This window comes from Pteropus medius, unplaced genomic scaffold (genome assembly GCF_902729225.1).
Source record: "Pteropus medius unplaced genomic scaffold, Ma_sr-lr_union100, whole genome shotgun sequence".
Taxonomy (NCBI): domain Eukaryota; kingdom Metazoa; phylum Chordata; class Mammalia; order Chiroptera; family Pteropodidae; genus Pteropus; species Pteropus medius.
In genome coordinates, this window is record NW_024340701.1 from 12903327 (window position 1) to 12929651 (window position 26325).

The 26325-nt window shown below is 36.6% G+C and overlaps 1 long non-coding RNA gene across 2 annotated transcripts in view; it reads right to left on the reverse strand.

Moving 5' to 3' along the window:
• LOC120621921 (uncharacterized) overlaps positions 1-26325 on the reverse strand; it is a 145160-nt gene that overhangs the window by 82396 nt on the left and 36439 nt on the right. For both annotated transcript variants that reach the window (XR_005658345.1, XR_005658346.1), the window contains exon 2: positions 10348-10415. This is a non-coding gene — a long non-coding RNA (uncharacterized LOC120621921). The remainder of the gene's footprint in view (positions 1-10347; positions 10416-26325) is intronic.

The following is a 26325-nucleotide window of genomic DNA, read 5'->3' on the forward strand; positions in this document are numbered from 1 at the left end:
GTGTCATGAAAAGGACTTGTCTTGAAAATATAATAGCTTGGTTTTAAACTCATTTATTTTCCACTTGGGTGTCACTTATGTAAGTTTTTATTTTCTCTCCAGAAAAAAAAAAAATTAAACAAACTATCATAATCCACTTGCACCTAACAACAACAACAAAATCATTATTAAGACTCTATTATGCTAGCCTGTGGTAGGTGATGCGTACATTTGCGGTATAATCTTCCAACTGACTCTGCAAGGTGTTTTCCTGTCTTTATGGATAAGAAAACTAAATGTCAGAGAGGTTAGGAAATTTGCTGAAGATAGCATGGCAATGGAAGGGTCTGGATCTGGACCCATGTCTGTCCCATTCAAAAGCCCCTACTTTCCTCATAATTTCAGGTTGCCTTCCTCATAAGGTTGTGGGAGAATCCAATGAGGCCATGTTTGTGGCAATATTTTTACTGAAAGTGCTACTTAGATGAAAGGCATTATTATTTCTGCAGGTAAGAGACTTTCTTCTGGCATCTCTATGACTGTGTCTGCCAACATCATAACTTATTCAAAGAGTAAAGTCTCTCATCTTATATCATTAAGTTAATGTTTTTCACTTGAAGTGGACTTGAGAAAGCTTTCCAAATACGTTATTAAATACCTCAAACCTCTTAACCACAGAGTTATCCCCTGGGAAACCAGGAGCTCTGGGCAACTACAATTAGGACTAGGATGGAGAAAAATGACACCAGATATCAATGGGGTTCTTCAGTCCTTGTGCTCTGCATGCTCCCTGATTTTTCTCCCCTGAATTACCTTTTTTGTTAATATAGATGGTAATTTCCTTCTATTGGGGCTGTGTGAAGCAATCTGTTCCAATCTACGCATGTGTACAAGTTGGCACCTTGCTGGCTTTTAATGCCCCCTAAGCAAACAAAGCTTCTCTATTTCAGTTCACATTGCTTTTAACACTTAAGAAAAAATACCCTATGCGCTATAATATATCACCTCAAGACATAAGTTAATATTTGCTTAATATTTTCTTCCTTAAAATAGGATACCACTGAGACATTACTAATGAGGGCCAAACACTATTACAAGAGCAAAAAGGAGATGGGCTGTGCATAATGGAGAGTGAACATTGATCCTAAATGATAGACAGTTGAAATGCTTATATACTTAAGATATCGCTATATTTTCATATATCCATATTTTAACTCAGTTTGCTTCCTTTGCCTGAAATGTCCTTCTTCACTCCTGCCTGGTGAACCCCATTCTTCATTACTTATATCAATAATCCATTTGTGATTTTTTTAAATCTAATAACTTATACCACTAATAAATTTTGAATATGCATATTTATTTGATTTGTGGATAAAAACTAAGCTTATTATTAGTTACAGCAAAAACTACATTGGTTCCTTATGCCTTACTCTGTCCCTCAGGGCAAAGTGAAGAAAGCAGATGTCACGCTACATGTATAGAGAGTAATCCCGAAATTATGACTCTTGAAACTTATGTAGGATCCGCTACACAGCTGCCCCCTCTTTCTTTCTGAGAAAGGGAGAGAAACCTTTCTTCTTTAGTATATACAGATCCTCACTGGTAAAGATCCCAAGGTTGTTACAACACTTTGGAATGTAAACAAATAGCTCCTTTTCCTCCTTTGAACACCTCGTTCCCATGTGATAAACCTATAACACTCTCTCCCTCTCCCTCTCCCCACTCCCTCTCTCCAGAATATTTTTCTATCTTAGGGTTGCTAGTCAGTCATCCTTTAACCCAGGGTGCCAGTGACTTTTGTTCAGAAAGTATATGATCATGCAGAAAAATGAAAATATTTACACATTTCCTCATAACTATCATTCCCATATCTCCCAAGCATAGTTGGTCACCCTCCCTCAGTGTCACTGCTATGGGAAACATCTCACTCTCTCATAACCTTGTTGATGTGTCTAGGACTGGTCTCTATCTCCAGCCCGAACACAGTTCCTGGCATAAAGCAGATTATAAGTAAGGGTTTGTCGAATGAATGGATAAATAAATATTTACTGAGCAACTGTATTGTACAATGTGATGTGATAGAGAATTTTAAAAGCCAAGAACTTTTTAAACTGTTATCTCTTACAACAGAATTTTAAGGTAGGTTTGCCCATTTCATTTTTACCTATGGAGAAATTGATACTGAGACAGGCAAAGAAATCTTCCCAAGGTCACACAGCCAGTTAGTAATGGAGCTTGGATCCAAACCCAGACTTGTCTGACCCAGAAGCTCTTGCTCTTAACTATGACTACTTGATAGTCCCCCAAGAGACAATTCAATGCTTTAAATGTGATTGAGTTCTCTAGAAACAGTCTGATGTGGAGATTAGTGTGTAAAAGATTTATTGAAGGACATATTGCCAGGAGAAAGGGAGTGTAACAACTGGCAGAGGGGAAAAAGCTAAGAATGTGCTCTCAGCTAAAGACTAGCTTCAACCTGACCCTACAGTGAGCTCTGGATCATGAATTACATGATGGAGTTAGCCCCATCTTCAGGCAAGGGGCCAGCCCCGGTAGTTTATGTCAACCATTCATTATCTGCAGTCTTCCCTAGGGTAAGAGAGGGCAGAATGTCCTAGATACCAAGGGCATTCTTCCAAGGAAAGGGGTTAGCAACCAGTATTCACAGCAACAATGGATGGGTGTGTTGGCCTCGTAAAGGTGACCTACATAATGTATCAAGAGAATCCTTCCTGGCAGAGCTAGGATGCAATGGTCAGACCCTTTTGTGGATGGGGTGATAGCCTTTTGGCTTTGACTGGTTTTATGCTCCAGCTGCCAAATGAGTATTGCCTTTCTTCTGGGTCAACACAGCCTCTAGCTTTAAACTCAATTGGTTGTTCTGGCTTGGAATCTTGCTGAAAATGTTAGAGCACTTTGGGCTCAGATTGCCAAAATATACACTTAGCACTTTTAGGCCAGGTATTCAAGAAGGGGCTTTACCTGTGCAGCCTCAGGAACATGCTGGAGCAGACTGCTCCTGGAAACATGTTCCTCAGGCAGAGAATAGCAATTAAGCACCTGTTAACATATGTAACATCAACTGTCATTGTTCTGTTCAATAAGCAATTTTTAATCATCTGTTTAGTTTTTTTATTTAAACATCTGGGAGTCAGGCAGCACTTTATTTATAAACTAAAAACTTAAAAGTGTATATAAGTCAGAACCAAAAACTTAAAATGTGTATATAAATCACTAATATATACTGAATTAATATTTAGTCTAAATATTATAAATATAAGGATGTCTTGTCCTTTTTATACATTATTTTCATAACATTTCTGTAAGGTAGATATTGTACCTCTTTGGGGCAGATGAGGAAACAGAGGCACAGAGAAGTGAAATAGTCTATCCCATCACTAATGATCTCAGATTTAAAATTATGCCTTCTTTTTTCAATTCTACAGACATATGTCAACTTCTCAAGTGCTAAAAAGTTTACTTTCATTATGCATTCATCAAATCTTAGATTACATTCTCTTTGACTTTTCTCAAAAGGCTGCCTGGTGATTTCTGATAATCTTTAAGGCAAGAAGGATCCAGAATGTTTCAGGCCTATGTCCTATTCTCCATGCAACAGCCAGAATGATATTTTTAAAACCCTAACCTGAGCCTGCCATCCCCTGTTTACAATCCTTTGGTGGTTCCTCACTGCACTCAGGATAAAATCCAGACCATTCACACAGCCTGCTAGATAGTTGATGGGTTGGACCCTGACTCTCTCTCCAGCCCATCTCATGCCATCCATATCTTGTTGTCTTCAGTCTAGGCACACTTGTCTCCTTTCCCATATTTCTGCTATTTCCTCTCCCTGTACCACTTTTTCTCTCAATCTTTAATTTACCCACTTCTATTATATCTCATCTCAAATGTGACCTCCTCAGAAAGACTTTTTCTGATCTGTCAAACTTATTTAGGTGCTCAGTAGTCTCATAGAAACAATAGAAACAATATCTTTTCTTCTCAGCACTTATCAATTTATTACTTCACAAGTAATAATTTGATTAATGCTTTATTTCCACCACTGGACTGTAAGTTTCATGAGGGCAGGGGCCATATTCTTCTGCCTAGTATCATATTGCCAGCACTTAGGACACAGTTCCTAGCACATAGCACCTTGTGGAATGAATGAGTGAAAGAATAAATGAATTCTCCCATCCCTCCTTCTCTACTCTGTCATAACTGTACAGTTCAAGCCTGACAAAAGGACCCAAATATATTTCCAGTTAATCTATAAATAGTTAAAATAACATATATATGATTAAAATAACTTTTGGGAGAGGCCAGCATGCCATGCTGCAAAATCGGAGATAACGTGGAGAGCCTTTTCTTCACAGAGAAAGAAGGGTAAGAGGACCAGCTCCCTAAGGACTTGGATTCCCCCACACCACACCTGCTGTACAAGAGTTCCTTTCTATAGAGGCAAGACATTTCAGATCCACCAGAGGCAGCTCCAGAAAGTACAAAGGGCTTAGGTATTAGAGCCATATCACATTAATTTAATAATCTTGGAAAAGTTGCCTAACCTGTCATGCCCCAGTTTCCTTGCATGACATGATGGATCTGAAAGCAATGTGCATACTAGACAAGGGACGATCATGACTAGAGACACGGAACCTTAGAAATGTAACCCAGGGGATTTCACGCTGTGTTCTGCAGAATCCTAAGACTTACAGGTACCGAGGTGGCCACTGATAGTATAATGAGAGTGATAGGGGCCAAGTAGAGCTGTGCTGTGATACCTGCTGCCATCTCAATTAAAGAAGAGCCATCTTAGGCTGTTTTACATGTCAAGGTTCTAAAGAATGTTTCATTTGAAAATATGTTTTAGCTGTTAAAAAAAAAAAGTTTGAAAGCCACTTATTTCATCTTGCACTCCCATTTTACAAGTGAGGAAAGCAAGGCCAGAGAATTCTCGCACAGCTAGTCGATTCAATCATTGATTTATTTTCCTACCATCTCCTCCGTATTACATGCTTAGGCTTTATAGTAAAATTTCTCAAAGCTTATAGATCATTTTGCAAATTTCCCTCTGCTACGCTCAGATTCGTAAATCAGGAGATCTGACTTCTCGGCTTGCGTATGTAGCCAACTAGCTACAAGATGAAACTATTCTGAGCCCAAGTTCCCTGTCGGGAAAATGAGGACTGCCTCATGAAGAGTGGTTGTGAGGAGCAGACAACAACAAAATGCAAAATTGCTTTGACTCCTATAAACATCATCTTTCTATCCTTGAGGCCCAGAAAAAAATGGTCTATAGACAAATGGTCTATATGCAATGCTTATTAAAGGAAGCAAAAGAAAAGCTAAAAAGTAGAAAGGAAGGACAGGCAGATAGATTTACTTCCATTCTTGTCTCATCAATTGCAAATTTCTGATCTCATAAAAATGGAAACACTCATAAAAAGCAATTGCTACATTCCATTGTAATGAAGGGAGACCAACAATCTCCGACCTTGGTCTATGGGCCCCAGATTCCACACAACTGGTTCCAACCCTGAAACGGTTTGCTTCACAGTCTGGCTGAATGGAACGCCGAAGCCCTGAATTAGGAAACCCAAAATGTGGTTCGATGAAACCTAAAATGTGTTTTGCCCCCAGACCTTTTCCTTTTATCTTTCAAGATCCATGTAATTTAATGGAAATTGAAGAAGTGTGGGACAGATTCCACTCCTTCCCCACATCTCCCTGTCCATTGTACCCATTAACTTCAAAGGAATTTAGCCTGGAAGGGAGTAAATGTGAGTGTAGAAAGGAATAAGATGTTGTGGTTCTTTGAGGGCAGGGGATAGGGGGATGGGAAAGGTCCAAGTTCTTTGGCCACCAAAACCATAGCCTTATGGGGCATTTCTTTTCATTAAGTGTGTTGTATGCAGAGTAGCTCTCCGAAAATACAATTCTCTCTCACATCCTCAAGTACACTGCCAAGGCCTCCCACACCCTGGGCTTTCCAGTGGCCCAGACTTTTCCCCCACCTCCCTCTGACTCTTCTTGCATATGTCCAATTGCCCTGCCATCAAGTCAACATATCAAAAACCAAATGTATCACTTCTATCTCCAAAATCAATATATTACTAGCAATGTTATTACTCTTCTTTTCGTCAGTCGTCCTAAAAGTCTCAGACCTATCCTTGGCTCCTATTCCTTGCTGCGCCTCCATTTCTAATCAGTTAAATAATTTTCTTTCTTTCTTTTTTTTTTTATAATCTCATTCTCTATCTTATGTTCATTTCCTACCTAGTGCTGTTATTGGAACTATTTCATGTTCTATTGTCTTACATGTGAATTCTTACAATAGCATAATGGATAATATTTATTCAGACCAAAGTTTCTCAACTTCAGAACAATCAACATTTTGAGCCAGATATTTGCTTGTCATGTGGCTGGAGGTGAGAATGGGGGTGTGGGTGGGGGAAGTGGTTTTATGCATTATAGGACCTTTAACAATATTCCTATCTTCTATCCATTAGATTCCAGTAGCACCCCCAGGGGTGACAACCAAAAATGCTTCCAGACACTGCCAAATGTTTCCATAAGGGCACAATCACTCCCTAGTTAAAAAAAACAAACAAAAAAAAACAAACAAAAAAAAACCCAAAAAAAACAAAAAACACTGCTTTAAACAAAGAATGTCCGATACTCATCATGCATGTCATCACTTCTGCTGCTTGTGATCAAGATGTTTTATCCTGTCTTAATCTTTTTAGTGCCTAACACACTGACTGGCATTTAAGAGGCCCTTTGAATATATTTTTGAAAGAATGAATGAATCCATCACCTCTTGCTCCACTCCACCATTGGGAGTTCTAAATTCCACAGGCCAAAGGCTCTCAGTGTCTCCTGGAATTGTACAGGTGCACTGCACAAGGGTGCCCTATCTCAGGAGAGCAGAATTCATATCATTAAACACTGTAGAATTATAAACTGATCATAAAGATAAACTTCTGACTGAAGGAAAGAGTGTCTTGACAAAGATGTGATTTCTTTTATGTTGCACAAAAGTGTTTTATAGGCTAGTGGAGACCCTGCTAACACTTCACTGTGAATTTGAAAATCTGTTACTTTATCCTCCCATATAGAACCAGTATAAAGCTCAATTTTACAGTTTGCTATCCAAAGCCATCTAAGATCTAGGCCCCACCTACCATTCTATGCTTACTTGTCACTTTCATAAAACATCAGTTTCATTTTTGAGGTCCCTGAGAACAACTTATTTTTCCACCTCTGCAGTTTTGGTGATACATTTGTCATCACAAAATGCTCTTGCCACCAACAATATATATTTATTGGCTTGCCTTTAAGGACGTAGAAAACCAACATGTTTTAAGGGCCTTGTGGAAAAGATGCTTTATGTGTAATTTATTTCATCATGTAAGATAATCTCCAATTTACAGATAACCAAATTTCAGAGATTTGGAAACCAAATTTCAGAGATTTGCCCGAATGGAGCAGAAACAGGATGCAATTTGAGGGCCTCAACAACGCGTAGCTGTTAATCGTTTTTTTCCCTATCCTTCCTGTCTTTCTACTCAGACCTCTGAGATAAAAAATAAATCTCTCTTGAACCCAGGTTCTTTGCAGAAATAAAACATGAGTGGTTAACAGGAGCTCTTGGGCATGGACTGCTATTATTTGCCTCATCCAACCACAGTCTGCTGCTTTGCCTGAATATGAAATGGAAGAAAGGAGAAAAGTTTGCCTTCTGGGACAAGCTCTAAACCATCTGACACTCAGTTTAGTTTAAAATATTAGAACTTAATGTCACAAACTAAAGGATAATCTCAGTGTGCAGGGCAGGGGACATAAAATGACCTTTCTTTCATGCTTTCACACTTTCAGGCTATCAGCAGGGGAAGCCTAGCTTCCAAAGACCAGGATAGCAATATGTAAATATCCATAAACATATAGTCAACTTTATTAGCAGGCAGGAAAGGAAAAAGAAAGGGCTAGAAGGAAAAAATAAAGTAATCAAAGTGTGAAGAAAAGATTCTATAGGCTAATGTTGGGAATGGGCTTATAGAATTCAGAATTCAAAGGGCTTGTGTTATTTCCATTTCAGGTATCATTGTTAATTTAGCATAGGAAAGAATAGTAATCTTTTTAGGGGAAGGTAGATTTTTATTATTACCTCCATAGGACTATGCTAATTTTTTGGAAGAGAAAATTTTATTATAGAATTTTATTATTATAATAAAAATTATTAGAAGAGAAAGCTGGATAGGACCAGAGATCATTTGAACAACTTGCTGAATTTTCAGGTGAGGAAACTGAGGCCTCAGAAGAGGAAAATAATCCTCAAGAGTAATATGGCAAATGAATGGCAGAGACTCTGATCTGTGCTCCTAATACCTTGCACAGCACTCTTTCCACATATCCACCCAGATTTCTCTGCCATTTTGTGACCCTCGTTTCATAAATCAGTACCAAAGTTTCATCATAGAAGTACTGCCGACAACTGGAAACATAAAGCTTTGGCTTCTCTCCTCTCTAGAACATTTATGCTGCATGTGAATCAATACAGAAAGTAGTTTGCACTTCATTTATTCATGTACTAATTTTGAATTAAGCTGCACCACATAAATTCTCTTGAAAAATGATGCAATTAAGCCTGGACTATTTGAGGAAGGACAACAACATGTGGCTGTAATTATAACGGCAAAACATCTTGGTAACATGCTGACTTATTAGTGTCGTAATTAGTGTTGGTGCAATGCATACTGAATAGTCCATAAAACAAATAATGCAATGCGAAATCCTGAAAAAGAGCCATAATTTTCAAGTGAACAATCTTTGGATATTTTGCCTGTGGCATCAACCATTTGGACCAACTTGTTTTAGCCACTACATGTAGGAAGCTCTGCCTCCCTCTCGAGTACAGATTATTGGAAAGATCTTCGACTTTTGGCAAAATACAGAATTAATGTATAAAATTTGGAAAATTAGAGGAAAATGAATTCTGTTAGGGACCAATTATGTAAATGCTAAAAAGCAAGTGAACATTTGCTGTATAATCTTGGATTGTGAAGTAGGTTGGGCCAACAGTAGTCTTTAAAAACCACAAAATGTAAAACTATCAGTCTCATAATCATATATCCTAGAACTGGATAACACCTTGAGACATCATTTTTAGTGATCTACTAACTTCAGACAGTAAGGTTTTATCATTTTATTTTATAAATGAAATAACTTATTCCCAAAAAGTCCCAATAAGTGGAATTACAGAAAATGAGATCCTACAATGGGAAGGTAACTTAGTTCTCACCAAATTCCATCTATATCCAGTACATTAATTTACCTGAAAATATCTCCTTGAATGTTCAGTTTATGCCTTTTATAATCTTAGCCAGAGATAGAAATGTTTTATTCAAAATACTGGATAAGGGAAGTCCAAGAGTAGAACACTAATGAAAGTCTTCTGGACTGTCTTTCGCTACTTATGAACATACTTTAAGTGATATATAACTCATACACAATCAACAGGAAGTAACACTGTATCTTGGGAAAGTACTGAGAAAGAGATGGAAACCAGGTTAGGGCAGAGCTGTGGTAGAATTTCATAGTGTTGGCCTCCTCTTTGAATGGATTCGATGAGAATCAGTGTCATGTGGTCAGTGAGCTGTGAAAGCTTGGGCTTTGTCTTCTCTCATTTTGATATTCATGGAGAATAAGGATCTGTGCTGATTCTTTAAGTCATGAGGACTGCTCCATCATGATTTCAGATGAGAAATTTTGTCTCAGCTAATGGCCTAAGTACACAGAAAAAGTGAGATTCGGAAGTTTACCAGAAAGAGAGTAATCTTCAGTGAGTGGTTTAGGGATCTTATCAAATTTTGAGGCCATGGCTAGAGGTCAGACTTTACCCTTACCTATCATGGGCACAAAGAAAAAGTGCATCCCAGAGGATCAATAGTTTGCCTATGATCACGCAGAAAGAAATGAGCTAAACCAAGATTTGAACACATACAATTAGCTGTAGAGGTTTTACATCATAGGCTCTAGAGTACAGAGTTAACACTATAGCTACCACTTAAAAGGAGTAAGATAAATTCTAATTCTAACCTGTTGGTGAGTATGGGGCTGATATGACCTTGTCTGTTTTAGTTAAAGATAATTCATATAACAGATAGGACTTGTCTCATGGTTGAAGTCATCGGTCATAGTTGAAAGAAGCTAGGAACAAAAGGAACTGACAAATAGATTCAAAAGCAGCAAGCCTTTGTTATATGGATCTCATGAAGATCTGGTTGATATTTCTGTGTACTTTTTAAGATACTTCTAGTCTAGCAGGCTACTAAGTGCTGAAAAAAACTCATAGTTTTAAAATCCTACCTTTGCCATTTGCTCTCCGTGACTCCTTGGACATTTCATTCTCCTTCTCAGAACCTCGGTTTACTCATCTGGAAAATGGCAATAAAAAAATTTCTAATGATTATATCTACTGGTAAATAAGAGACATTTGTAAAGCATGAGTGTGAGGGTTTAAATGATTACTATACCACTTTTTATTTTTGTCACCTAAAGCTAGAAATTTAACCTCTCTGATCCTCAGTTTTTACCTCCATAGTATATGAATTACAATGGAACCTACTTCTTAAGGTTTTAATGAAGATTAAACATGTTAATTAGTGTAAAATGCTTACGATACTTTATAATATATGCCAGGTTCACGGCATACACCTATTACGGCATCACACTATCGTTCTAACTAATATTGTTGTTCTTAGCAGAGTACTTAATTGATTTCCCTTCTCTTTCCCCTACTTTTCTCCATTAAACTAGAAAATAAGGTAGTAAGGGTAAAGGGGATCAAATATATGGTAACAGAAGACTTGACTTTAGGTGATGAACACACAATGCAATATACAGATGATGCATTATTGAATTCTACACGTGAAACCTATATAATTTTATTGACCAATGTCACCCCAAAAATTAAAAAAGAAAGTAAAGTTAGTGTCTGGAATTTAACGTTATGTCAAATTCTTGTAGAACTTCTGCATAGAGCAGTTGGATTTTCTCAAAACCATTGGGTCTGCTGCACATCACTCACTTTGTTATCATGTATGTGCTATATTATGTAGTTAAAAAGTGAATAAAGTTACTTGGAAGCAGCTTGTGTGTTTGGAGTCTGAATTCCAACTGTGCCACTAGGTTGTTTGGGGCAGAGTAACAATGTGATTGTTCTTGGCGCATCTTTTAAATATGTTCCTGGGTCATTTATTCTAATAGCAATAATATTCAGCAAACTATCTACCCAGTTTCTGGGTAGAACTGAAACAAGATAACATGAGATCCACACAGAAAATCCTCTGTAAAGACTTCTCTGAACACACTATCAGAATTAAATCTCTCTCCACTCTCTAACAGTGCCTTCTACCTCTTTCCTGCATCTTAAAAACAATTTGTCTATTTATAGGCCTGCCTTCTACTCAGAGCTGTGAGCCCCTACAAGGTAGCAGGGACTTAATCTTTTTATTTTTGGGTCCCTAACATCAACAACAAAGTCCAGTGCCTAACACAGAATGAGAGCTTAATAAATGTTCAATAAATTAATAATGAAATCCTTCCCTCTTTTTACCCCCTCCTGTCGACACAGAGATATACCCTTGATCTTGCACAGATTTGCCACGAAGATATGGCCATTATGATTTAGTTAGGGAATTATTGGAAGACACATTTTATAACTCTTGCCATAATTAATGTGACAAGAAATAATAATTGACTTAGTAATGTAATCAAATCAGAATGTATTTGATTTGATCTGTCAAGTTGTTATTCATATCTCTAATCCTTCTAGTCAGAGCTTTCAACACCTAATTATTTCTGAAAGCAATAAATGCAGGCATATTTGATGTCAGGCTTGGCTGGAAGAAATGAACTGTTGGACCCTTGATTCATTCTCCAAACTGGAAAAGGTGGATAGATGTGTCTTTTGCCCAAACTTTTCACATACATATGCTCTATCCACTTATGTTTACTAAACTAGATAGTCACCAGCCCAGTTCTTCAAAGAAATAGTCTTTTAAGGGATGAAAGTCATTCTTTAATGTATTACACACAACACCTCATGAAACTAGAAAGACTTGTCTCAGAACAGTGACTTTGGATAGTTTCTAAAAGTGCAAAGGAACCACCTACAAAAGCTGCTTTTTATTGAGCATTAACATATGCTGAGATATTTATATATATTAACTTTCTTCTTCACAAAAAAAACTGCCTGATCATATCCATTTTAAAAGGACTAAGATTCAAAATATTAGGAAATTGAGCCAAGATAACACATTCAGTTTCAAGACTAGATTTCTAAACTATGCCTCTGACCTGAGAGTCCAGGCTGAGCATTTACATTTATTTAAACAACTTGACCTTCTCTACCTTAGTCTGTTGGCTAACTGCTCTTTTCGGATGAGAAATTTGTGACTTCAAGAGCTTGTGTTTATAGATATCCCCCTCCGAAAAAAAAAAGGAATGTGCAGTCATGACATTAGCATGAACATTCATTCAACTTATTCATTCAACAAATATTGAGGATCCAACCATTAGTAAGATATTGAAGACATACAGATGAAAACAGCTCCTCTCTGTAAGAGTTCAGAGACTAAGAATTATGGCATAGCGTAATTATTGCTCTGGTAAAAACATGTAAAGGCAGCTTATAAGAAAGAGTTTCAGGGAGAGCTTCCCAGAGAGGATGAACTGAGTCTTTAAAAAATAAAAAGTTTTACTTTTCCAGAAAGACAAGCAATTTGGTCACCACATAAGAATAGTACATGCAAAGGCCCAGAGGTACAAAAATTCATAGAATAGTTGGATCATAGGGTAAAACCAGACAGAAGATGACATTAGAGAAGACAGATTAGAATTGCAAGATGATGAAAAGAATCTAAACTCAAATTTTCCTCCTATCCCTCAAAGTCTTCTGACTACTTGAAACTTGTTGTGATATTCACTTAATATAGCTAAAGTTTCTTGGCATTCTTGAAAACTAGTATCAACACCCACCCCATAATATTAACTTCTAATACTATGTCCTCAATTCTTTAACTGTTCTTAGGAGTACTTAAAGTGGGTACATTTTGCTGAATGTAAATTAAATCTCAATAAAATTGACTAAAAAGAAAAAGACGTAGAAGTCAGCCTGAAGTGGTTCCTTTGGTTCAGTCTAGGACAATAGAATCATCAAGAATGAATAGCCGAATGAAAAAGGAATTCGTTAGCCCATAGTGATACCAGATAAATAAATAAAAATAGTATATGTTCACAAAGATTTTGAGAGGATTCAATGAAATACATTTAAATCCTCTAGTACAGTTCTCATCTGCATAGTAACTATATGACACAAGTTAGCTAAACAAGGAATAGATAAATTGAGGATTTCATCAGTACTTTCCTAAAGCTAATAAAAAATAAAATCAATTCATCAACTTTTTGCAGGCACTCCTCCCTCCCAAGCTTTAGTTTCATTCTTTTCCAGGTAAGCTGGAATGATGCACACCTCCCTTTTCTTAATCCTATAGCATATTTGAGTTTATAGTGGAGGTGGGGTATGTGCATCGTTGTGTGTGCCTATAGTAATAATCTTTAGAGTTCTCGCCAAATACTTCTGGTTCTCCTTCCAAGAACATGCTAGAATTTTACTCCCTCACCACCTTGAAGTGGCAGATGGCTTCCTTTGACCAGGCAATAGAAGCAGAAGAGGTGTCTGTAACTTGTGGCAGAAGCTTTAAGATTACATGTTACTGATTCACCATATCTCCTTATCCTGCTGTGGTGACTGTGGAAGTACATGTAGAGATGAATCCCTGAGTTACTATGATGAGCATAGATCTGCTATCAACCTATATTGCACATGTACCTTAAATGTGAAATAAACTTTTAGTTTTAATCCACTGATACTTGAGGATTGTTTCTTATTGCAGCATAACCTAGTCTAGGCTAATTAACACACATGTCACCTTGCACAGGGCCCAACACAGAGTGGGTAACAACTCAAAGTCTAATGAGTTGAACTAATCTCCTTGAAGGGACCTAGCTTCACAAGGAAGACCTCAGGCTGAATTTGTGTGTATTTAAGTTAAAGCAAATTTGCCTCTCCTCCAATTACCTCTTGTGATTTATTAGACAAATGTTTCTAATTTTTTATGTCCATTTTCTCTGCCTTCCTTGGAGAGAGAGGGAAATATTTCTCTCCGAATTTTCTACATCCTGTTGAAAAGAGTAGTTTGACTAATGACACCGCAGCAGAGACTACGTAAAAAAGACCTCTCACCGAATGACATCTTTGGTCTCCTCTTCCAAGAAAAGCCATGGAAGAGTCAGAATTGAAAACTGGAAGCTAAAACTTTTTTTCTTAACAATGAAAGCAAGTGACATTTCCTGCTACCAAAGGGCAGAAACAATTCACATTTGTGTGAAGTTAATTTGCCAACAATTTTTCTACAAAAATTTTGCCTGTTACAAAGATCATACATGATGTCAAAATAGAATAGATATTGCCACCTCTAGCTACTTGGCATGAGAAGAAGTGAGTGGGAAGTTGTAATAAGCTCTATCCTCACACCTCTCCCTGCTTCACTCCTGAGTTAGTCCACTCTACAGATGTCTCAAGCAAAAGAGAAGGGGATTTCTCTGTTTGTCACCTCCTTGTTTCCTTGCTAACCAATTGCCAGGTTTTCAGCAACTTTTAAAAGTATTTGGCGGAGCTTCGGCTTCCACTGTCCTGCAACTTCTCTACTTGCCAATCTTGAATCCAAATGAAGATTTTATTTTCTGCATAAGGCTGCCAGATACTGACAGTATCCATCTCATCTGGACATGGCCTAATTTTCTTCATAATGAAAACCCCCAAACAGTCATTCCTTTAGTTTTAGTAGCTTCTCTTTTGATAGCTGGCCCTTCCACCTACTTTTCCCTCTTCCTCTTCACAAACAGTGCCAAAACATCCCCATTCAAGTATTCTAACCTGTTGTATTCTAACTCATTATTTCAATTCTATGTCAGATGACATATCCCAAACTTTGTTGCCTGAAAATAGACATTCCATAGTGCAGAAGCCGACGCAGGATGGGCACTCAATCACTGTTCTCCAGTAAATGAATAGTATAATCAAAGGATATAAGTTTAAAATGCAAACTCGCTGAAGGCAGGGGCAATCACTTTCCTGCCTTTATACCTCCAACACTTAACATCCGGCTTGCCACATAGTAGGACTTGGGAAACAGCTGTGTGGTTAACGGCATGGGGTTTGAAGTAATATTCTTGATTCAATTTTTAGTTTTACTACTTACTACCTGAGCAATACCAAAAAAAAAAAAAATTACTTAACTGAGTATTTAAGACTCAGTTTCTTCATTAGTAAAATAAAACTGTTATAAGGATTAAATGAGATAGCATGCACTAAGTACTTAGCATAGAGTGAGCTCTCAATAGGCTACTCACTGAGTTTCACATTAATAGCTTAGTCTCCTTATTAATTTTGTCTAAGCTCCTAACAGTTTCAAAGGCATATACATCTGCAACTGGCAATTTAGTTATTAATGTGATCCATGGTGTCAGATTCTTAATCATAAGTAGCTTATGGATAAGTTCCCCCTCTCTCAGCCTGGTGAAATCACTTCAAAAAGTATGTCTATCACACAAAAGAAGACCAAATATCCAGAGGTTTCTGTTTTAAAACCATAGCCTGGAGAAGGAGGGGAAAAGGGATGTGTGTCAGGAATACATCACACCTGATTGCCTCAAGCATGCAGGTGTGCCAGAAATGTCTTCAAAAGTGGTTTCATTTTTTACAAGGAAAAGAAATAAGTCACAGCATTCCCCAGGAAGATTCAGATTCATCATTAGTGGTATGAATAATTTATCAGCAGCTCTCTAAACCAGATAATAACACTTTCGTTGTCTGCTCTAAAGAGCAGAAGCTGTTCAATAACAACAAAATTAGTTCCCCAAAAACAAAACCATCTTTTCCACTCTTGAACTTGCCTTTCCTGAGAACTGCAAATGTATCAAGACACCAGTTGAGCCAAAGAATACAGAATAGACTTTTGTTTTAAAAAAATAGGTAAAGAATCCAGAACAAATTATTTAATAAATTTTAAAGGATCATTTCCTTTCCCTTGTTTTCTTAAAAAATCATCTGACACCATTCCATCTCGGATGTTTTCTGAGTACAAAATTGTGTTTCTGCATATGATAAAAGACTTAGATCCATGTAGCTTAAGGATGAATATAAGAATGAACGTGGTTTCTAATCTTTTGAAGCTCAAGCTCCAGCATTAGCTCTGTTATGGCCAAATATGAAAAAGCACCAGCGTTCAGGCATTGAGCCCTGTTTCTTGGAAGTGTAAGATGCATGCCAACATGAAAATCAAAGCCATACCTGGAAGCAAAGCAGAGTGGGGTTGTTCTTTTGGAATTATTTTTTATGTGTTTGAAACGGAAACTTCAGAAGGCTGGAGTGTTTCCTTTAATTCACTTGACCTCTTAAACACCAAATTTTTATTTTTTCCCCCTCAGAGAAAAAGGGAGGGTGGAAAGGGGTAGAAAGACATTGGAAAAGTCAGAGGAGGCCTTACAAATAACTGTCCCAGAGCAATCTCTGTGGAAGAAATGAGCCTTACCAGGAAGGAAATCTGTCTAGCCCCCTACCTCTCCCCACGTCGGCCTTCATCACAGATGTTACCGATTTTGTTTGATAGCAATTCCCAGCTCCCCAAACAGATTCCAAAGTGAGAAAATAGGAAAAGTAATTGGTTGCTATTAGATACACATTCTGAAGTAGATAGAACTGTGGGCAGTGAGGAATTTCTGGCCTGGATTAGAGGTTCCATGATAATTAAACAGGAATGACAAAGAAGATTCTCAGTCACTTATTAGGAACCCAAAGGGTGGGTTAGGAACACAAATGGGTAGTGTGTCTTGTTCAAACTATCTCAGGGAAACATGCCACTCTTTCTATAAAAGGGTTCTTCTTCCCTGGAAGAGACTATCATCACTGAATGTCACTGATATATGTTCAGCAAACATTTGTTGAGTAGGCATTGTGTGTTAGGCCCCATGCTAGATGTGGGATGCAATAACTTGAATAACACCCTTTGCCTGGCCTCGCTGCACTCAAAATATTCCAATTTCTAATTATATATTTAGAAGGTGCTATGTTCATTTTCAAAGATGAATAGTTAATCCAACAATAAAATATTATCTCAAGGTAGAGTTTACTGCCTTTAAGCATTTCCTGGGATCCTTCTGAGTTCTTTAGATTAAACTACAACATGAAGGCTTATTAGACAATGCTAAAATTGGCCTTGAAGCTTAAACAGTGGAAAGTTTGAGTTTGTTTTTATCTTTTAATTAGCTTTATTAAGATACAATCCACATAACATAAAATACAACTTTTTATAATGTTTAGTTCACTGAATTTTAATATATTTACAGATATGTCCCAAAAAGAAACCCATATATATTAGCAGACACTATTGATTCCTCAGCTACCCTAACTCAACACATACACACAGCCCCAGACAAGCACTAACCTACTTTCTTGCCTCTATTCTGAACATTGTATATAAATGGTATCATAAAATATATGATTTTTGTGATTTGGCTTAAGTTTTAAAATGTTAAGTTTTAAAATGTCCAAGGGTTTTGAACTGAACCTCCATTTCCTTATTTGTAAAAGACAACACCTCCTGAGACAGTTATGAGAAGTAAATAGAATAATAATATGTGAAAACAAGTAACACAGTGCCTGGCATACAAAAGTTGCTAAATAAAATTTGACTTAATCTCTGAGAATAGTTCTAAGGAACCCAAATCTTTATTCCAGAGTCAGTTTCCATATCTTTCTGTGCAAAGGGCAATAGGATTCATTACCTAGCTATATTTATCAGTCAAAATGTCTTAAAAACTGCCTATTTGAAAAATGTTGAAAAACATGCAGAAAAACAATAAAACCCATTCGTAATTTGATCACTTGACATTTATATAAAATAACATCCCTAGAAGTAACTATTAACAGGAGAATGTATATCTAATTTTTTCTAAGCTTAGAACAAATTTATATGTAATATATATGCACACATGCATAAGAGATAAGCCATTCAATGTCTTCAAGAGCTATATAATGTAGATAGCCAAAAATAGAAAAATGCAAAAACAATTATAAATATAAAACATAAAATTAAGTGATGAATGGTGTGTACAAGCAAAAGGAATGATATATGATAGACCATGTGTCATTCTCAGACTAAATTACACTAGCGGCTTTTGCTTTCAAAATTCAAATAGGACAGAAAGAAATATGTCACACAGACTTCTAATCCTGAAAGAGTTTAGTGGGTTTAACACAGCTAAATAAGGAGTCTCTGAAATGATTTTTGTTCATGGCACCCTGTGTCATAGTAATTTTTTTCAGAGCCAAAAGAAATACCACAATTCTGTTTATTAAGTAGTTGGATATAAACAGTTAAATAAGTATTCGTATTCTAACTATTAGTCATTATTTCACAAAATATACATATATAGAAACAATATTTTCATTTTTATATAACCAAAAGTACTAATGGGAAGTGTATGACTCTTGAGCACTGAATAACCTCTCAAACTTTGGAATGGCACTGAAAACACCACCACTCTCACTTTTCTGTTTCACATTAGTTTTCATGTGGTGCTTGGTTTTATTTTGTTTTTAAGAGACTTTATTTTTAAGAGCAGTTACAGGAGCACAGCTAGATGAAGTGGAAAGTACAGAGAGTTCCCATATACCTCCTCCTCCCACACACCTCGTGCTTGCGTTTAAACAAAAATCCTAGCTTTGCAAAGATGTGACATCATCAAAAATAATGCAGTGTGACCTAATGTTGAAACTCTGAACTATCTGGAGATAGTAGTTCACACGATTTCTGAAAGATATCAAGTATCACTGAGCTCTTCTTGAAAATTTTAAAAGTACTTTTATGAGTTAGCTGCAGAACTCTGGGGTACCTCAGCACACAGTTTAGGAAATGCAAGCGTCACGTATTTAATCTTAGAAACGGTGTTCTATACACAGAAGTCTGTGACTAAGTGGAAAGCTCATGGGAATTAGAATGAGATGTAGTTACTGGCTTTGTGACTCTGGCCATGAGATTGAACTTGCTGAGCCACAGTTACCGTATCTAAGAAATGGAGGAACCATTCCTATTTCACCAGGGATGATACTGGCTAAGAGAAAACATTTACAAAATGCTTATAACATAATACCTTGCTCCAAGGCATGTGTCTCTATTATTGATAGCTGAAGGGAAGGGATGGTTGATGGTCCCCAAAGACACCAAAATCTGTGAGATTACCTGTCATTAGCATGTGCTATATTCTCACTTGGTCCTTACCACTCTTATTTTACCCTAAGAACTATAATTCGTATTTGCACTATTGTGTTGCCTTTAAAGGTGAAGTGTAAATTCTTAAAGTGCTAAAAGTCATAGATAAAGCCCTAAACCTGAGATATTTCCATTACATTACTCTGAATGGAATGAGCACCTTGATTTTTAATTTTTATGTACAGTATAATGTTTCTGAAATTAAGGGCATAGATCCAAGTCTGAATTAAGTCACAAGAGACAACTGAGTGCATTGCTGGTTTTAGACTCTTAAAATAACAAACAGAGGGCAGTGGACAAGGAAGAATGTAGTGTCACCAACCACTCACATTCACCTTCCAGAACAGCTTACACTATCAGTCCTACTTAGGTCAATGTGGCTGCTGATGGATACGATGTTAGGGACACATCCGGGACCATGACTTTAACTCTACTGTGACTTCATCTGCTGCTACTTGTTTTTGTAAGACTATTGATGCCACAACCTTGTGGGCTCACATATCACAGGCATAGATTTTTAGTGATTGGATTTACTTTACTAGCTGTTAAAATTGACAATATGTTTTATTATTTGAGACTACATTTTAAAAACTTAATACTCTACTCCTTTGTCCTTCACCAACTCCAGCTCCCTGAGATAACTAATGTTAACAAGTTGGTGTTCGTTCCTTGACAATTTTTTTCCATGTGCATATAAACAAATACACATCCTTAAAGAATTTTATTTTAAAATAGGACCATATTTCTTAGATTACTCTGTAAGTTAGGTTTTTCCTTCAAAATCTAACATGGACACTCCTCGATATCTATTCATATAAATCAAAATTATATTTTTTTCTTAAAACTAATAATTGATATATTTGCTTATATTTTTATCTTCTCCATTAGGATCTAAGCTCCATAATGTTGGCAAATGTGTATTTTGTTTACTCCTAAATCTCCCGTGTCTAGAACCATGCCTGACACATAGTTGGCATTCAATTAACATTGCTGAATGAATGAATAAGTTAATGAATATGTATGTGCCTTTCCATCTGCCTGGAGGGCCCTTTTGCCCCTGCAGCTTTCATGTACGAGAACCAAAGCAAAGTTTAGAAATTCTTCCTTCCTACCATTCTCACAGAAATATGTTATTGCTTCATCTTTGAGCCACCCAAGGCTATTGATTCTATGGTTTTTTGAGCAGGTCAGAGGAAACAATATATTCCTAAGAGCCATCTTACTGCATGGAACCTGGAAAACACTCAATAAACTGGTAGTTACATTAAGTCATTTTTATTCAATAAGTTTATGGGATGGGTACTATTGCTATTTCAACTTTATAGAAGAAAAAAACTGAAAGTCAGAGAGGCTGAGTAATTTACTTGAGGTTTGGTAAATGGAAGAAGCAGGATTTAAGATTAGTTCTGTCTGATTCTAAGGCCTACATTCCTAATCAATAAAATTTTCAGTCTGCCTGATATTTTCAAATAAAAAAAATACGTTGTTGTGGCTGAGACTATGTGCTCATCAAAATCTGTTTCTTGTCCTCCTGGACAGATAAGATGACTACATTTCTCAATCTCCCATGTAATTGGATGTGGGCATCTGACCAAGTTTTGGCCAATAGAATGTTGCCTGAAGTGATGATCACCACTTGCAGGCTTAGCTATAAAAACCTTCAGTATAACCCTCCATACTTTCTCTCCCCTTTGTCTTTAGCCTGCATGCAAGGATTCAGAAGAGAATTTCATTACTTAAGGTATCCAAGATGATGGAGCAACAAAATTGAGGGATCCTGGATCGCTGCATCAAAGAATGGAAAATCACTCAAAGAGTATCTACATTAAACTGTTAAATTATCAAAAAGTAAACTTCTATCGAGTTAATCTATTAACGGTATGGTATTATTAGCATTAGTTGCCTCCCCTAACAAGTAATTTCCATTGAAGGCTCTACATATGTGGCTTTGATTTGCTTCTCTAGTTATCTTCTTTCACCATTACCCCAAATAAGCACTATACCTTAGATAGAATAAATTATTTGCTATATCTCAAACACCTTACTCTGTTCCCTAACAGTTATAATCGCTTCATGGCTAAACCCTCCTTCTTCTTGGAAATTCATTTCATTGTCACCTCTTCTATGAAGTCTTACTCAACATCCCTGGGGTAGGCATCCTTTCTCTCATAGCACCTTCCTAGCTCTTGCCTTCAGCATTGCACTGAACTGCTTCTCAGGCTCTCATCCTCTCTCATCACTCTGCTTATCCCTTAGTTGAGCTACAGAGCCAATACCATGTTACCTCAAAATACAACTCATGGATGATAATTGCATACCTGAATCCAAAATCCAAAATATTGACCTCTCACGGCTCCATGTTGCATCGATAACAATAATAATAGCTAATATTTCTGAGTGCCTGTTAACTGCCATTCCCTATTCTGAGTGCTTTACATGTATTTAGTCATTTAATATTTACGAGTCTGTGAAATAACTATCTTCCTCATGTTATACTTAAGACAAAGTGAGATATAGGGTGATGAAGTGACTGCTCAAGGAGACAGAGACAGGAAAAAAACTGTTTTTTCTCCCCAACATGGCTGGAAACCTTCATATTCTGCCTTGAACTCACTGGAGTTTATCAACCCCTTGACAATTTGTCCACGTGTTTAGAAGAATGAGCATTCCTTTTGGATTTTCAAGTTTAAATGCTGGTTCCAAACTCCCCTCTCGACTTCTATCTGGTACCATAATTAAATTAATTCCCCTCATAAACTCAGAGTTAGATATGTCTAGAATTGATCACAAGTTCTATGGGAACAGGGACCATATTTATTTTCTCTACTGTTGTATTCTGTCTGGTGGAATATTCAATGGATATTTGCTGAACAAATGAATTCATGATAGTGAGAATTCCACTGGCACCAGAGAACATCACAGCTTTGGGATTACCCAGCACAGAATGACAGCTGAAACTACCTCTTTTTCTAGTTCATTACTCACTGGAAAAAATAGATGAAAACAATCAAAGAAAAAGTAAATATATTCACAAGCTGCAGTGAATGGTATGGACTGCAGGTAACATTGGAATAAACAACACCATTATCTCTAAAGTACACAAACAGATTATATAATATGTGCAAGGCAAGAGTTGGATTTCTAGATAGAGAAAGTTTTAAATTCTAACTATGAATAATTCAGGGTGGTCAGGACCCAGCAAGGACACATGCCTGCAGTTAAATAAAGTGTAATCAGATAAGAGATATCTCTATAAAGAATGTGGCCTCTCTATACTTTCCTGAGCAGCTCTTAAATGAATGAATGTTGAAAGAGGGAAAAAATTAAGCTTATTCATCTTTGCTAGTACAATGATAAGGTTTAAATTAAGTATGGCCTTTTATTCTAAAATGTAAAGGGTATAGTGTGTAACTTGTAACTGTTCTTCAGAAATTCTTAAACTATGGCATTTTAGACATCCATAGAAATACAGGGCTTGTGCTTCTTATGCTCAGATCCAAGTGGGCATTGGTGAAGAAAGCCAGACATCTAAGTGACAAAGTGTACACCAAAGGTACTCCATGCCTAGGATCCAACAATCTTTACTCTTGGACTCCCTCAACTTTCCACTCAGACTCGTATCTCTCTTCCATCTTAGTCTCCTTTTCATCCTCTAAACTTTTTATAATAGTCTTTCAGCTTGGTGCTTAATTCACATATTTCATATTGATGAGTGTGATTCTAATCAAACCAATGGCAATAACAGAAGGGGGCATAAATTAGAAGAGAACACAAATCCTGGCTTAGGAAGATGTGGATGAAATAATGCTGGGAATGCCAGAAGCAGAATACTGCCCAGGGGTAGTCACTGAACCATCAGCACCATGTTGCAAAGGAGCAAGGCCCAAGCAACAGTGTTGGATCTTCTGTGAGTTTCTGGAGTTCAGAACTAAGGCAAAGCCAAGAGTGGAATGTAAGATTTAGAAATTCAAAGCAGGTGGCAGGTCACATTGTTGGGACCTTGTGCTTGCAAAGGCACTATGCTTTGTTTCTTCTAGTCATTGGACTCTGGGCATATGGCAGCAGATCCTTTGTAGCCATTGTCTACTGGGAGAGGGGATGCACTTAAAGCATTACTAGGCCTGGCTCTTCTTGTTTTTAGAGCTGAGGTGCAACTTTACTTGAAAAGGACAAATTATTATTGGTACTTGGATGGAGTAAGACAGGAGTTTATTGTCCAGATATAAACAAAGCATAGTCTTAATTTAGGAGTTCTACCCTCGGGAAAAGCTAAAAAAATCAAATTTCATAAGAATAAAGTTATGAGGAATGATTATCTCTTTGGAAAGTAATTTTACAACATGAATGTATTACAATGCTTACAAGTGTTTGCCTTAGCTTGGATTTCCCTTAAAACAAAGTTTATAGGAAAATGTTTCCAGGGAATAAGAATAAGGTACTAGGCAGAGGGAGATAAAAAGGATAAAACAGACTGTAGGCACAGTATCAAGGTTACCACTGTGGGAAATAGAGGATCAATTCTGTCAGAACTTCCCAAGAGACATACAAAATTCTACACTAAACTGTCTATCCAAAGATTATGGGTGCCTTTATCATGATATCAACCTGAAGCAAAGTTTTGGTCAAAGGTTGCCAAAGGTTGCCAAAGTTTTGGTCAAAGGTTGCTCATTCCCCCACACTGCTAAGTTTCACATGTACATAGACTGATAAAGCACTTGCTAGTCTCCTGGCGTTGGGGATAAAAATCAAAGCTGTGCAGTACATTGAAGGCAAGATACTGTTGGTTCAAAATGAGTTAATTGTCCAAAAAATGGCCCATCTCAGCCAGATGGAAAGACACATGCGAGTAAAATCTTCTTTTCCATTAATTAATACAAAAATTTGGTTCCATAGTATCTGTCCTATGGACTTAAGGTAAAATATGAAAAAAGATGATAAAGATGCTTACCATAACATTATTAACTCTAGGAAACAATTGTAACAGACTGAGAAGTTAAACAGAAGGATTGAAGTGAATCTCTATAATTGATGTTTCTAAAGGGTCGATAAGAATATAGGAAGATGTTTCCAGTAGAACATGAAGTTGGGAGAAGAAAAGATGCTACATTATATACATAGAATAATCACATCATATAAAAACAATCATGTATAGAAAAGTAACCTCAAAATATCAAAATGTGAGAGTAGTTATATTAAGATCTTAGGACTGTAGGTAAAAATTTTCTTCTACATTTCTATAGGAGCCACAAGAAGAGATCAAGATGGTTTCATCAAGTAGGTTATACATGACTATTAATGCCCTCATCTGGAGACTTGATTCCCATACATTATTTAATCCTGTGGTTCTCCTCACTCAACTCATACCCTAAACACCTATTTTTGTATTCTTATCTTATGCCTCTTTTCCTAAGTCCTCCCCTTATAAAATTGTTTTCTTGCTTCTCTGTGGCCTTTTGGACAACACTAAACTCCATTATTACTCCTGGCTACTTCCTACTGTCCATCAGGTAGCCTTTCCTGAGTTGATCTCTGCCTCCTGACCTTCCTGTCTGAGTCAGGTTCTTTGCTTGTCTAGTCCCATAAGACCCTGTACTCATCCTACCTTAGCACTTATGAAGCTGTTTTGTAATGTTTATGTATCTGTCTTGTACATCACTCCTAATAAGCCCCTTTACATGCATTATCTCCTTAATCATCATAACTCCTCTATCAAATAGGTATTATTAACTAACTTCATTTTATAAAGGGGATTCATAAACTCAAAGAACTTTAATAACCTAAGGTCACATAACTAATACATTGACAATTAATATCTGAACCAGGATCAGAATCCAAGACAGTTTTGACTTCGAATCCATTTTTTAAACATTGTGTCCTGAGAGGGACAGTAACTTAAGCAACATAAAACACAAGGCCTCTGTCAATCCAAAGTTTGTTACATTTTGCTAAACCAAGGAATATTTTATGTTTACAACATTTTAAAGATATAAAAATACTTGTATGATACTCCTATGTGAAAAAGCAAGATACAAAAATGTACGTAAATGCAGTATATTCTAAACATACGTGCACACACACATACACATATAGAAATACATAAAAATATTAGATGTTTTATAAATACTAGGATTATTACTTTATTTTTATTTTTCTATATTCATCAAGCATTCTACAATAAAATTTATTATTTTTAATTAGAAAAATTAATTTAGTTTTGTTTTTATGTAATTTGTTACATATAAAATTATGCGTGATATTTCAACCATAAAGCTAAGTTGAGTGAAATTGAAAAAGTGAGACAAAATAGTTATAAGCATAGGTATAATTGTAATTTATTTTACCTGAAGCAGAATTTGAATGAACGAGTGATTCTGGGATAATTCCTAGCCTTGTTTATACATTCATCAAATAGGTAAAATACTTTGCTCTCCCTTTCTCAGTGTGTCCTGTCCAAAAGAGTTTGTTGTCAGGACATACAACCTTTTCTAGTAGACACAAATTAGGTGATGAATGATAAAAGGCATATTTTCAGCTATATTGAGAACTTCAATGGAGAAACTTTAAGCCAGAACAGGAAAAAGGGTTTGGAAATGCTTATGGTCTCACCAGTGGTTTTCAACAATTCTAATGAGTGATGATGAGTGTACCTATGACATTCCAGGGAGGAAATAGGTAATTAACATTTTTTTCTTAAAAATATATACATGATATATGATATGAAAAGGTGGTTTCTGAATTTCCCATCATAAAATTCAGCTATTGCGGAGTCATAACTCAATTACAAATATGTAGACTTGGCTGGAATTTGGAACAGAACATTCTGTCTTGATCTAGAAAGCACTTTTACTTTTGAAAAATAAGTAAATTTTATTTATGGTTTTGAAATCCATGTTTAATTTTGCTTTAATTCCAGGAAAACAAGTGTTCAGCAAACATCAACCAAGATTAA